Source organism: Protopterus annectens, chromosome 6.part0, assembly GCF_019279795.1.
Source record: "Protopterus annectens isolate FY-2018-M chromosome 6.part0, PAN1.0, whole genome shotgun sequence".
Taxonomy (NCBI): domain Eukaryota; kingdom Metazoa; phylum Chordata; order Ceratodontiformes; family Protopteridae; genus Protopterus; species Protopterus annectens.
In genome coordinates, this window is record NC_056737.1 from 492149669 (window position 1) to 492166205 (window position 16537).

Here is a 16537-nt window from a genome sequence, read left to right on the forward strand (position 1 = left end):
CTTTTGATAATAAAGCACAAGGAGAGACTTTGCCAGTGAAACTTTTTCTACTCTTTCAAAGGAAAATGCTTGAGTGATAGAGAAAAGAACAGGAGTCGACAAGAAGAATTAGAAGCACTTTGGAACTGAATCAGAATCTGGATTGATGAGCATTTAGAAGATCAGCATTACGTAAATTAGTAACTAAAACTGAGAATGCAAAGCATCGATCACATTTGTGAAATATGTGTGTATAAGAATAAATGCAAAGAGAGGACTTTTGTTGACTGTGTTAAACTTGTGAGGAACTGAAAAGTATTTGCCTCACTTCAAGATATTAATGCTTGGAAAGACTCTGATGGGAGGGTAAGAAGGAGGAAAAACGTTACTGTAAGGCAAACAATTTATATTCTTCACACTATTTCTCTGAAACTTTTCACAATATAAATTGCATATTTTATAGTAAAGCATTTTTCATTGTTCTTGTATGGGATAAAGTTATTAAAGTAAACAGATATCTGTTTTCTCCCTCTTCTCTTCCTTCCTCCCTTTCTTTCTTTCTTCTTTTTGGTATTAAAATGTAGGCATTACAGTGCAAAAAAAAAAAAAAAAGAAGAAAAGCTACATAAAAGCATGTTTGAGTCAACAGACTGTAATCTTGCATTTCTGTGGTAGTTGATTGGATGTAAAAGTACACAGATTATAATATATGTAAAGTTCATATATTTTATTACTTTTGCATGGGTGAATGTCTGGATTAAGACCCTTAACATAATCTAATAAATTTTAAACAGAAACAAGTAAATATGAGCACATCAATGTTATAATGAAAAGTTTTCCTTCAGCAATAAATGTTTCAGCTTGTCATACAGGCTGCAAAAAAAGGAGTATATTTTTCTCTTTTCTCTTACTTTTCCATGGAGGCAAGCTAATAATAGTGCAGTAAGAGAATAAACACTAGTTTCTTCAATGCTAGCAGTTAATGATTTCTGAAATATGGAACAATGGGGAGATTCCTCAAGATTGGAGACATACTGTCTTTAAGGGAAAGGAAAGTAGGATAAACCCAGAGACATACAAACTCTTAAGTCTACTTTCATATTGTGGAAAAATAATACAGAAGGTAATATTAGATAAGTTGTTGTCAGAATCGGAATGACTGGAACTTGAAACCCTATATCTGCATTCATACGGTGAAAACAGTTCTATTACCACATGTAACATGATGTTCTATAACACTATAATAACAGCTATTAATGACAAATTGTGCTGTGATGTGATTTTTATAGATTTAACTTCAACATTTGATAGGGGTCATACACAAAACACTGATCAATAAATTAGAACAACTAAGTATTGATGTACTCTTGATAAGATGCACAGCTGCATGGCTTACAAACAGGACATGACAAGTATCATATAGCAGTTGGATAGGTGAAGTTCAAGTTACAGTCAATGTGTCCCACAGGGCTCTGTCCTATGCCCATACTTGTTTAGATTATATCCTTCAGCTCTATCTTTTTCATTTGGGATGTTCTATAGTCTGTATGTAGATGACTTAAAATTGGGTAAACTGAATAAATGTGTTACACATGGGGCATGTCTGCAAAAGAACATGACTAAATTGACTGTTTGGGCACCTCAGAAAATCCAAATCCCATCGAGCTACGCGCTCGAGGGACTTGAACCTCAGCACTGAAATAAATAGAACATGCTGGAGGGACAGATTCATAACCCAGAGGCTCCCTTCACTCTGGAATAAAATCCCAGTCCAGGTTAGGCAGAGTTCTTCATTGACTCTCTTCAAGAGGAATCTTGATGAGTGGATGGGAGATTGTAGGTTTACCCCGGGTATCACTTCTGTGTCACTGTTAGACAGAGGCACAGTATACTAACCTTGAAAAAGGGCATAGCAAAATTAATTTAAAATGGGTGGCAAAAGCCATACACACTCTGGCTAGGCTTATAAATGCCCTAGGGCAGATAGCCTAGTATGAACCTATGAACCTATGAATATGCTGATAAATATATCAAAAACTAAACATATGAGATATGAGAGACATAAACTGAAAGGTGAATTTTTAATACAGTATGCAGTGATTGAAAGTGTAGATTCATTTAAGGACCTGGGTATATGGGTAGATCCAGCTTTGAGTTGTTCTAATCATATCAACCAACTGGTTAATGATAGTTATAGAACTATAGGTTGTATAAAAAGATGTATAGAGTCTAGGAAATCAGAAATGATGAAGTTGTTGTTTGTTAGTTACATTAGACCCAAATTTGAATATGGAATAACAATATGGAAACCTTATAAGAAAACAAGCATGAGTAAACTGGAAAGAGTACAGAGGAAATATACCAAGGTCATCTATGGATGTGAAAATTTAAGTTATTATGAAAGACTAAAATATCTGAACTTGTGCAGTGTCTTATATAGATATTTAAGAGAAAACCTTATTCAGGTATATAGAGCATTTAAAGACATCTACCTCTGTGAATGTTTGCGGTTATCAAAAAGTAGTAGAGAATCATCGACAACCTATGTAGAAGATTCTAGAGGAATGAAAAGTATACTAACTGCTTCTCTAAAAGAGCAGATGATGCATGAAATAGAATACCAAATTACATTAAAGCAAGCATGAGTTTAGATATTTTTAAGAGCAGCCTGAATATATATATATATGGATCACCTTTAATAGACCGACCGTTCAATTTACTGACAACTGAAATACCAAGACCAGTTCACCGACAAGCTATATTACTGACACTTCATAACACCGAACTATCAAACACCGACAAGTAAATCACGACAAAGTAAGCTGTGCTTAGCTCATTAAACCCACAGTGAAAAATACATAGTCATGACAATATCCTGCCATAAATTGCCACTGCTAAACGTAAGAAATCAGTCCCACTGCCGTAAAACTTAACACAAAGTCCGTCCAAAGCAAAATGTTGATCTGGGGCAGGAATAGTATATCAGTAACAGACTAAATGGATGGTACACAGTAATTCTGAAGCAGTTCACTGACCAAGAACATATTCACTGCTTACGTGTAATCCATACATTTGATTCCTGCCGCATTACATTTTCAGTAACCGTGCTATGCTCTTAACAAACTCCAGAGCTGTATATTCACCTCTATTCAACAGTACTTGCTGAAAGTGACTATGTCTTTCGACTAACCTCTGTTTCTTAGGTGATGGAGGTACACCAGTTGCCATATGTACTCTCAACTCATCAATGCGGTCTTGTTCCTGACTTAAAGCACGCATAATTGCATCTAAATCAGTGACCTACTACCGAATAAGCACTTCAGTCTTTGGTGCCATGCTTCCACCGAATTCTGTGTATGGGGCAAAAATAACTGATTCAGTTCAGATATATTCCAAAACTTTATCAGGAATAATGGAGGAAACTGCATAGAAGTGGTTGTCCGGTTGTGAAACTTTCGCAGCCTACCATGTACATAATAATCAGAAAACTACTTCACAGGTTCACGACCTTCTTCAGATATGATGTTATTTACCAACTCAAATGTATGCATGACTTCTTCTTCTTGCAGAAAGGCTAGGGAAACTAAGGATTTAATGGAACACTGGAACCGCATATTAGTGTTGTATATGGAGGCAAGACCCAGACCTTGTACTTTCCTCCATATGTTCTGTCCAAAGTAATAAACACCCTTTGGACTGAACATTGGAAAAATTCAGCCCAATACTTCTCAATGCAGCTATCTCGAAATCGCACAGAATGTACTTCACATTATATTCAAAGTTATGTTCTGACAAGATAGCAAATAAAGCATGCCAAAGGTTGAGTGATTTTTTTTACTCAAGAGAGCATAGACCAGGGGTATAACCTTGCTGTACGACTCAAACTTTAGCAAGCCATGTATACTGTATAGTTGCCTACATGTAACTCCTTTTTGTAAAAAAGTGCCATCCATTATCCAGATTGTGGCTCTGCTAAGGTCTGACAGGTGGTAAATGCATATACTATAGTTTCAGTGGATGTATCAGCCATGTGATTCGCCACAAAACAGCCTTCCTTTAGTTTGTAACTACTACAATCTGTGCTCATCAGCGTTAGCTCATGCCCACCTAGAGTTAAATGATATTTTCTATGCACCCTACCTATTCTTTGTAGTAGGGCCTTTCTATCTGGTATATTATGGACAGCAGCAATGGACGTGGACGCTAATGTGTCCTCCACAAGAGCATACGGGATGTCTCTGCTATACTGAGCACACACCTTCACTTCATCAAAGACTTTATAATGTTCAATCTCACTGGGATCCACTCTATGGTCATGTTCAACTCTTTTGATTAATTCCTCTCCATCAGTGCCTTTGATGGTTACCGCTCTACCCTTACAGTGTAAGGCTTTTTTCTCCTTACATCCCCAATAGCACTTGTTACATCTGCTGCATTTTAAATGGCAAAGGTAGCCTTCTAGTTGCAACATCTCCTTCCCCCTTTGCAAGTGCACTACAGGGTATGTCTTCCCAACTACTCCTGGATCTGGTGACGGCACTTCCGCCATTTTCACATCATGTGTCTTGGACACTCGTTATGGGATTTCACTACATTTGTTACATTTCTAACTTTGTTGTCGGCCAATCAGATGTCAGTATAAGTGTACTATCGGTGATATACCTTGTCGGTGAACTGGTCTTGCTATTACGGGTGTCGGTAAATTGAACGTTTAGTCTATTAAAGGTGATACATATAAATATATATATATTTGAATGTAGAACACGTAGTTGGAGGTAATGAACAATGCAGCTATTTAATAGATATTTAAAATATGACAGGTATGATACAGGTATGAGGGTTCAATTTTAGGAATTTTCCAATTTTGTAAGGTGAAAGGTTATTGGAATGGAATGGAATAGTGTATAAACCATATTCAAGATAAACCACTTTCCAAGAATTTATGCCTTTAGCTGCCACCTGCCACCCACCACAATATCCAAAATATACCTACTCTATCCAAATTATGTGGTGAGGAAAATTTTAGTTCAGAAGGTCGATCAAGCAAACACAGGAGAACTCAAACAAAGGTTTCAAAATAGGGGATAAGTGGCAACAGACAGATTCAGCTATGCTAATGAGGCATCCTTACAATGAATTCTTATTAAGTTGGGATTTAGATAGTTATATTTGTTATAGCATTTAGCATTCGGGTCACAATAATACATAAATAGTTTAAAAATAAATAAATAAAAATTCCTTTTTAAATTAGCAGCTACACTGATATGGATATAATCCGGCGGTGATTCCGGACTCTATTAATTGAAGAAGCTAGAGCAAAAACCAAACTGGTCATCTGTGTCTGGCAGATTTGCTCTTATTAAATAAAAAAAAGTGGTTAAATTTTGCTGTTTTTATTTTATTTATTTTATGAGTGCTGGGCGTTTGTGAATGATATATATATATATATATATATATATATATATATATATATATATATATATATATATATATATATATATATATATATATATATATATATATATATATATATATATATACATATATATACACACACACACACACACACACACACACACACACCCACACATATATAATAATATATGTGTATGTGTGTGTGTGTGTGTGTGTGTGTGTGTGTGTGTGTGTGTGTGTGTGTGTGTGTGTGTGTGTTTATGAAAGTATGCAAGTAGTTTTCACATGGGGGATAATGATAAAAAAGAACAGACACCAATTAGTGTAAGTAGAAGCACAGGCAATAACATGGGTCTTAGCATGGATAACCTCAATTTCATGATACTTAGGGCATGTATTAGCAGCTGCCTGTATATTGTTATGTGTGCTTTTATTGTTAACAGGTTATGTGGGTGTTCTGGGTGTGTGTTTATTTTTTTGTCTGAGGGGTTTTATTGAAACACAAAGTCTTATAAAATGTGACATAGGTTCCAGTGTTGATGATAAGAAAAAACTGAATAAAGGATTATCCTGCCAAATATTAATGGGTGCATGCATCATAAAATGTGGAAAAAGACATTTTCAAAAGCTGCCATATATAGTAGGTGGGAATAATAACTTTTTACCATAAATGGTGACACTTTCCATATTATTTTAGAATGGGAATGGTCTCACAGGTATATACAAAAAAAGAAAGAATATTTAAAGAATTCATTTCTTTAAAGGAAGAAATGCAGAGTGTAAATAGCAATGCTACAGGAGACACAAAAGGAAAGAACTGAGTATGTGAATTTGATAAAGAAAAGATTTCAGGATAGATATTCTGCAGAATATCAGGGACAATTGCTAGAGGTGCTCCAGAAGTGATAGAAGAGGGAAAAATAATAATAATGGCAGATTTACAGTAGTTAGGTCCAAAATGGCAAGGAATGAGGACTACACTGGCATGTTTTTATATTCTACCTTAAACTGCTATTTTGGAGCTTAAAAAAATGGGAGAAATAATCAGCTTTCAGACGGGAATATTATTTATAGGGTTCCTATCATATGTTCGAAGACTTAAAACTTTGAATCACTAAAGGTCGACCTTTAATGATCGAAGTTTTAAATCCTGGAATCATATAACAGAGATTGCCACAGAGTGTGGAAAGGGAAGATTTCCCTTTACTGCACTGTAGTGCGATCTTGGAGTTGGTATATTTAAGTAGAGGGGGGTGCATAGAGCGTTTTTTTTTTTTTTTTTTTTGGGCTTAAATTTTTTTTTTTTTGACATTCAATGTATTAGAAGTTCGATCATTCAAGTTCAAACTTTAGTGATTCGAACTTTTAATACTTCGATATTATGATATAGACCTTATTTATATGTGGGGACTGGAATTTGATTTGCAACAATGATGATGTATCTGGAGGTCCTAGAAGGGAAATGTAATAAAAGAGGGTAGATTTCTGAAGAAATTTACAACAATATTTGGTATGAAAGACATGAATTCAGTAATAGGAACTCAGAGAGAAATGATATATTATTCCCCAAGGTGCAATAGGCTTGACAGAATTTATATTTCACAGGTACATGTCCATTTAATTAGGAACTTTGATATGCATGCAATAACTATTGCAGACCAAGCGCCAGTAATTACTCAGATGATAATGAAGTAAAGATGAGACACTGGCACTTCCCCACCTACCTGTTAAAAAGATAGGAATTTAAGGAATGGGTAGTGGAAATTATCTAGGAGATCTAAGGGAAAAAAGTAAAAAATGCACCAAGATAACACACAGCAAACGTTTAATCACAGCAAAGTACAAAGTGGTAAGCGCTTTCACAACCGAAGTTGCTTCATCAGACACCACAGTAAAAAATGCACAGGTTTAAATAGAGATTCTAAAATGCCAATTAATCAATAAAAATCACACAATGATTAAGTAGCAGTGAAAAACAATTAAGCCTCATGCTCAAACTAAAAAAAGCATTGCTTAAAAACATTGCTTAAAAACATTGTACAAGAAGGAATCAGATACTATACATGAGAAAGCACTTAAAAACTTATAAAATCATTATAAAACATGGAAAAATACTAGGCAGGAAAACGTTAAATAGAATACTTGGAAACTAATAGTTAAATACATTAGACTAATTTTGAAAGAACTTAGCTAATCTTAATGCTTGAGATGTCTAGCCTTTAAAAAAGGGACCAAGGAAGTAGTAGCATTCAAACCAGGATACTTTTCAGCATTAAGTTTCAAAATCCACTTCTGTTCATGTCCCTCTGTGATATTCTCAATGTCATCACCTCTGGGGTTTCTATGAATATGTTGTAGAACAAAGAACTTAAAGGAATGAGAACGGCCATTGGACATAACATGATTGGCTAGAGCATTTGATGGTTTATTATTACGAATATCTCTTAGGTGGTCTAGAATACGATCTTTAAGCATTCTATTTGTTTTTCCTACATAAAAAGCAGGACATTGTACACAAAAGCAATAATAGACCACATCTGTAGATCTGCAATCAGTGTATTGATTAGTGTACAAAGAAAATTTCCTAGTAGGATGTACATATTTATTTTTGCTATATATAAATTGACAAGCACTGCAATTCCTGCATGGAAAAGTACCATGCTGATTGGTTCTAATAATAGTTCTAGATAATTCACCATGACATAGATGTTGTTTAAGGGATTTATTATTTCTAAAACTAAAAATAGGAGAATGTCCGACCTTGTCTACCAGTCCAGGCATTTCTTGTAGCAAATACCAATGCTTTTTGACTACATCTAAGTATTGATTGATGTTACTGGAAAACTGAAACACCACTCTAAAATCATTACTAGTTCTGTTAGTATATCTTGTATTGTCAACAGCATCACCAGCATTAAAATAAGGTTTACATCTAGTGCTTCTCAGCTTCCAGGCATTAGAGATAGTCTGTTCAATGTCTGCAAGCGAGTATCCCCATGTAAAAATTCTGTTTTAAATTAGATAGGGCAACTACTGCATCTTCATCTCTGCTATGCAGTCACAGTGTTCTAAAAACCTGACCCTTGAGCACGTTCCTAGGAACGTGTCTAGGGTGCATACTAGATTTGTACAAAAGAGTATTTTTTCTAGTGGGTTTAAAATAAATATTACTGCAAAGACTATTTAAAACAGATTTACTAATCTGCACATCAAGGAAACTGATGTCAGTGTTGGAACTATGGTAAGTGAACCTTAAAAATTCAGTAGTTGAATGCAAATATTCCACAAACTGTGCCAAATCAATACCAGAGCCTCTACACAGCATAAACACGTCATCCACAAAGCGGACGTACCAAAGTATTTGTCCAAAGAATGGATTATTGTTTGACAACACATTTTGCTCTTCCCAGCTGACCAAAGCCAAGTTGGCGTAGCTATTTGCACATGCAGTGCCCATGGCCACGCCAACTTTCTGCAAAAAGAATTGCTCCTGGAACATAACAATGTTGTTCTCTAGGATAATCTCTAAGAGACTACAAATCAACTGTATCTTAGTGTTGGTGAAACACTTATTCACATAAAGAAAATCCCTAACGCTGTCAACACACCAGGTGTTAGGTATACTAGTGAATAAGGATTCAATGTCTAATGTAACAAGGACAAAATTCTCATTAACATCAACACTTTCCATTCTATCATAAAGCCTTTGTAAAAACATCTTTTTATCCTTCAATATTGTATGGCAGTTTGCCAACAAACCATGTAAACATCCCTCTACATAAATAGAGAGAGGTTCAGTACGCCACCCAGTGCCTGAAACAATAGGACGCATGGGTGGAGATAACAAATTTTTGTGTATTTTTGGTAGGCCATATACCCTGGGAACAAGTGGTTTATACACATTAAAATACTTAAAAAGTGAATCATGTATTAAATTTGTGATTAGTAAATCAAAAATTAAAAAAGAAACTTTATCTATAATAGCGTTAACAGTAGGCTTGGAAATGCATTGATATGTATGCTATCAAGTAAAAGTTTTTCCATTTGTGTGACATATAAATCCTTGTCCATTAACGCTATACCACCTCCTTTATCTGCCTGCTTAATAACTATTGAATGTATATTTTGTAATTCTTGCAGGGCTCTGTGTTCATCTACTGTCAAGTTATAAAATGACATACTAGTATCAGTTAAATTGTTTAATTCTCTAAAAGCAATTTCACATACATCTATGAATCATTGAATACCTGTTAGTAAAGCTGGAACAAAGGTACTAGGTTTTCTGTATATATTATGTCCTTTATTACCTGCAGTAGTATCTGTAGGAAACAAACACTTCAGGGAAAGACTTCTGCCAAGTAGTCTTAAGTCCTTCAACATTTCTGCTGGGTCGGCCCTCCTTGCAGGAATAAAGGATAAACCTTTATTAAGAACACACAGCTTAGTGTTTAGACATTTGGATTGTCTTCCCTATCTGGGATTGATATCAGAGTATAGACAAAGAGAAAGGGATAGGGGAATCCTAAATGAAGGACCTGCATTGGTTGAATTTTAGATGAATTTAGAACAGAAGCTGCTGTTAAAAAAGGGATAATTAGTATGGTGTATAAAATATTTCATGATAACTATAGGAATCAATTTGTAGAGGTCAAAAAAGATTAGTAACCAAGATTAGATACGCAATTCACAAAGAAACAAAGGGAGGACATATGTATGGCTCCCGAATATGCAACAAAATCTAGAAGATTTAGAATTTTTGTCTGAAAGTGTTTGGATAGTTACTTTTATACCCCAAGCAGATTGCAAAGAATATTTCCTCAAGTAGATGGCAAATGCTGGAGGTGTTAACAGGGTAGAAAGAGGTAACTGGAAACATATGTTTTGGGCATATAATGAGTTGGCAGACTTTAAAAATTCCCTGCCGAGTGCTTAGTCAGAAATAGTGGGTGAGCAAAGGAGTGTAACTAAGGAAATTATTTTCTGAGCTGGGCGACAGGATTTGAATTGCCTAGACATAGTAAGGCCTTGTTAAATTTAATTCTGGTTGCTGCCATAAAACAATTACTAGAAAATGGAAATTGAAATCTAAGCTAGTTATACTTGAAGTAGTGAATATTGTAACAGATAAATAACAGGAAGTGAGATCTTTAGTAAAGGTTTTAATAGTAAATTACATAGAAAAAATGAAAACTGCAGGAACAATGCAAGCAGAAAAATGTTTTGGAGGAGGAATGAGGTTTAACAGAAGTCAGGAAGTGAATAATTTATTTAATGTTGCTTAGATTATAGAATGTATAACAATATGTGTGATATATAATGTTTGTAAATGTGAACTTGTTAATATGGTTTGATTACTTTTATATAAATGTGAGTCTGCCTATGTTACAAGTGATAATTCAATATAGGTGTTTAAAAATGACACATTAGAAATATGCACTGAATGTCATTATTGTCCAGGGCTAATGCACTGTCTAGGAGCAACAAGTTGAAATGAATTAGCATGAGTGGAATTTTTTCCACTTTATTCACAATTGACATTAGCTGTACATACAGGTGGCTGTCTCCTGAAGGTATGAGAAAGGAGGCATGCTGTATATGTAAATCTGAAAGCAATAGACTGAAATGTGTGTTCTATTTGTTCTTTCATTTTTGTCCTAGTTTTACTATAGAGGGGTATACAGAAGGTGTCTGTCTTTTGGGGTTAGGACTAGGAGGCATACTGTGCAGATACATGTCTGCAGTAGTTTGAAATATGTGACTATGGCCATTTTTCCTTTCACTTCCATCCCAATTTAATCACAGAGGAGTATACAGAAAGTGACTTTTTTATAGTGGTAGGGAGGTAGACAGTCATCACAGGTATAACGTTTATGCTCTCACAAACATTTTCTTCAGTGTTTATTTGTAACTGCTGTGTCATCAGCCTTGATAACTAACCCTTGGACATAACTTATCTTTCTTGAAAGAAGAAAATGTCAGGTTTTTCTTTAGTTGTGATTTTTTTGTTCAGGCCATCACTGGAGCAAAGTTTGTTAGGAAAAAAGCTTGGAAATTCACCTTAGGGCATTTAGACTCCACAGATTCTGGGACCATAGTGGGCCCCAGTCCTCCATAGTAATTAAATCTTTTTCTACATAATTATTACAGTACAATCTTAGCCAGTTAGATGTGTTGAAAGGATGTAGCAAAAAGCTGATAAGTAAGACAATGTGTGAGAAGACAAAACAAAAGTAGTCTGATTAGTATGAAAAGGCAAAGATGGGAGGAAAACATGGGAGCACTGGTGTGTGTGTGTGTGTGTGTGTGTGTGTGTGTGTGTGTGTGTGTGTGTGTGTGTGTGTGTGTGTGTGTGTGTGTGTGTGTGTGTGTGTCAGGATGACAGTAGACATCGGGGTGGGCAGTGCCATTGAACCTTTTGCATAAGGCTCCATAGTATCTCAGGCTTGTTATACAGTCACTGTACATGGCATTAAAAAACTGGTGTTTCTGGGCATGGCTTGTTAAAGGGGGAGTGGTTACACTGATGCAAGAGGTGTGTTTTTGTGGTGCAGGGTGTGTGGCTTATTGTCATGAAATAGAAGGATACAAAGGTGGAAATCCTATTGTGCAATTACTGTCTGATTCAAGTTAAAATGTAATTGAACTGAAAGGACATAATTTTTAAAGCTTTTTAGACAAATTGCTCAGGGGAAAGGAGAGGATACAGAAAACACGTGTTTGCTTTAAGTGCATCATTTCAAATGCAGAAACATACATAGTTCTGAGGCAAATAGATGTCCTAGAAAGATATGCCAGTAGTATCTGCTCTACAGAGATTCCCTACTGCTCTTAAAGGAAAGATAAAACAACAGATTAAACACATGGAATGAATTGCTTGTTGTGATAACTAGAGCCTACTGAATGATCAAACAACATGCTAATTCTTGTAAATTAAGATAAAGTCAGAATTTATACAAGCTCAGAGGATCTTAACAAATGGATTCATCGGGAACACTGAGCTTTACAGACTATTGAAACAGTACCACTACTAGTACTAATATGCCTAATGCAAAGTTTTTTTTAGTGCTGGATGGTTATCAGAGAGTTTGAGGAGGAAGAGATCTCTTAACTGTGCATCTTTAATATCTATCCATCCATGCTTACAAGTTACATTTGACTCCTACAGTGGTTCAGTCTACAACGGCCATCATCCACAGAGTTTGTCAGACAAACAGGAAATGTAAGTAGATTACCAGGCCTTTCTTCCGTATCACAAACACACACATTTTATGCACAACTACAGACAATTTAGGTTCATAAATCGGCCTACTGCAGTCTTTGGGAGGTGGGAAAATTGTGAGTACACAGAAAAAACGCATAAACACAGGTCATGAAGACTACCCACAGAAGGCATCCCAGCCAAGAAATGAACCAGATAAATTTCCTTGAGCAAATATCGATTTCTGAGACTACTATCTAGAATTTCAACATTCTGTCACTGGTAGAATCAGGAGACTAGAAGGTGTTGTAAAAATTATTCATACAGTTTTGGTCTGACGTTGCAAAATAAGTGCATAACAGTAGATTAATTAATCATTTGGACAAACTAAAATTGCAAGGCTTGAAGCAGTCAATGTGGAGTGACATCTTTGAAATATATGGGTCATTTCCTAACTACTGATTGGTAATAGCCAGATGCTGATAAATTCCTTAGCATAGTTAATATGCAAACATCTACAGACATCATTAATTAAATAAGAAATTAGATCTCATCACTTATACAGTTCTTGGGGATAGTACAATACTTATCCAACTTTATAGTACATTTCTCAGCCATAACTGTACTCCAAAAAAGCTGTCTGACCAAGACAAAAGTCCAGAACTGGTCAGGTGATCAATCTAGATGTCTTAAACTACTAAAGTGGCAAGTAACTGCTGCACCCATATTTAAGTATTATAAAGTAGCTTTACTAATTATATTACAAATAGGTGTAATTAGAAAAGGGGCTTGGAGCAGTGCTACTGTAAGAGGGCAGAGTTGTTGCCTAGGCAATAAGAGCACTGACAAGTGCACAAACTAGATAGATATGTTACATAGGTATGAAAGAAATGCTAGCCATATTTCCTAGTTATCCATGTATATGGTAAACATTAAATCTGAGAAAGATAAAAAACACTGCAGAGTATTTTCAAGCAATTTCTACACCAAGAACCAGCTACATTACATTAATGCTGTTAACTTTTCACAATTGAGATACAGGAGGTCAATAGAAAACAGGAAAGTTCATATATCCTGTAGATATGTAAAAGAATTTAAAGCTGCTACAAGAGAGGACATACAAATGCAGTAGAGTAAAGCCATACTGTCAGGATGGCTAGGAAGTGTCTACAAATTTCATTCATTAATTAAACCATGCTATATAGTCAGAGAGGAACTATCCTGCATATAAAGTTTCTTATTCAAAGGTGATAAAAGTTGTTATTCCATCTCAGCAAATGAATCAAATGTTGCTAAAGGTAACAGAGAGCAAGTTGCAAGATTTTACCTTCTGCAGTATGCAGAGAAGACAAAATCAGAGCGATGAGCTGATACTACATGAGATACCAACACTGTAGTGACTAAAAGTGAGAAATGACTTGTTCCATCATAGCAACCACAACTTTCTACTTCGTAATTATTTGTCTAAACATCTAGAAGTAATTCAGCTTGAAGAAACAATGGCTATGTCTGTGATTAATATGATGAAATCAGTATCAGTAAGGCATGGAACACCAGAACAGATGACAAAGGTAGTATCCTAGATTGGATCCTGAACAATGGTGACCCGCAGATGCATCATTCAGGCACAATACCTGAAGACCTCAGTGATCACTGTCTCGCCTACATCATCAAATTCAAAGCTGAGATCACCCATCATCACACCTATAAAGTGACACGAAACAAAAAAACTTTAACCCAGACAACTTCCTACATGATCTCAAGGCTGTCAACTAGTCTGAACTTAAAAGACTCCCACTAGATGAGGCTGTGGCCTTCTTTAATACTAAATTTCTCAGTATCCTTAACTCCTATACCCCTATTCGCACAGTCCGTGCCAAAACTCGAACTGCACCATGGCTAACTAAACTTACAAAAACCAAAATAACTAATAGGAACAAGGCCAGGTCCACTTGACATACTACTAGAGACCCTATAGACCTCATCAGATACTGTCAAATAAGGAATGACACTAAAAAATCCATCATAACAGACAAAAAATATTACTATACCCACCTACAACAAAAGCATCAAAAAAACCCCAAAAGTACTAGGCTGGAATAAATAACCTCCTTCACCCAGGCCGTACTACCACTCCCACCCCATCAGTTGCCCTCAACAAAACACCAGTGGCTATCGCTAACACATTCAATAGCTTCTTTATGGAAACTATCCAGATGCTAGCCACCCAACTCACTTCTACCAAGCCTAACCCCCTTTACCCAGTCCCCCCCTGCCAATACCTCAAATAACAATTCCGACAGCTCAAAGCTTCCTGCAACTCATTTCTCCATTAGCTTCCAACCTATCCCTACTACCCTCATATGAACAACCCTTCTCAAAAAACTTAAACCCACTTCTCTAGCAGCAGACCACCTCCCAGCTGAATTCCTGCAATTAGCTGCTGAGGCCATCACTATCCCAGTCTCTACCCTCAGTAATAGATCAATTTCCGAGGCAACCATTCCATCAGTATGGAAAATATCACATGTAATACCCCTACATAAAGGAGGACGTTCCACAGAATTGTCCAACTTTAGTCCCATAGCCATACTCTCACCTCCAGCAAAACTATTGGAAAAGTGTGTCCACATACAACTAATGCACTACCTCAACCACAATAAACTTTTCACAGAGTCCCAGCATGGTTTCAGACCACACCATCGTACCACATCAGCCCTCTTAACCTTCACCAATGTCATCAATCTTAATCGAAACAACAACAAGCTATCATCTGCACTCTTTCTGGACCTCTCTAAGACCTTTGATAAGGTCAACCATCAACTTCTGCTCAGTACACTGAAAGCTGTCTTCCTGGACCATCACTTTCTACAATGGTTTCAGTTCTATCTAAGGGGTAGACAGCAGGCTGTCTTATGGTAGGACAAACTGTCATCACATCTCCTGGTCACCTTAGGAGTCCCTCAGGGCTGTATTCTAGGTCCCTCCTCTTCTCTATCTTCATAAATGACCTTCATACCACTATCCCAAATGCACACTGTATCCAATATGCCGACGATTCTATATTGATTTGCTCTTCCACTTCACAAACTAATCTGCTATCCCTAACCCAAAATACCTTTAACAATACTGAAAACTGGCTAACTGATCGACAACTTCTCTTGAATCCCAACAAAACCAAGCTGCTGCTTTTCTCTCCCACCTCTAGATCCACTCATCCATTCTTCACTATTAAGTCTAACAATGGTACAATCATCTCCCCAATAACCAAACTAAGCTCCTAGGAGTAATAATAGATACTAACCTCAAATTTGATGTGCATATAGGCCACACTATTAAGTCCATCAACAAAAAAATTGGATCCCTCTACAAGGCCAAACCTTTCCTAACCCCTTTTGCTAGGAGTGCTATTGCCTGAACCCATCTTCTCTCCACTCTCCTTTATGCCTCACCAATATTTACAAACCTCTCTAAAGCTAACCTCAGCAAACTACCTTCCTGTTATTACTATATAGCTAGATTCACCACAGGTATGGCATACAGGACGCAGCACTGCAAAAACCTAACTCAGTTTGATTGGCTGGAATTTCCTTCCCTTCTAAAGCTTAACCAGCTTACAGTAGCACACAAAATACTCAACCATCTGGACAATACCCCAACCCTTAAGAGCATTATTAGCCCACATAATGCTATCAGGCCACTTCGTTCGTCCAACAAGCTATCACTCCTTACCCTAAAATCCAATAATACAGCAGGTGATTCCCTGTTTGCTAACTCAGTGGGTATAATCTGGAACCTTCTTCCTGCAGACCTTACCCAAGAGCTATCTCTTCCCCTATTTAGAAAAGGCCTCAAAAATACTTAAGAGCTAACTGGCTCTGCCCTTGCCTAAACCCTGACTAACTCAATCCAACATTTTGGTCTTTGCTTTAGCTATTAGACTAT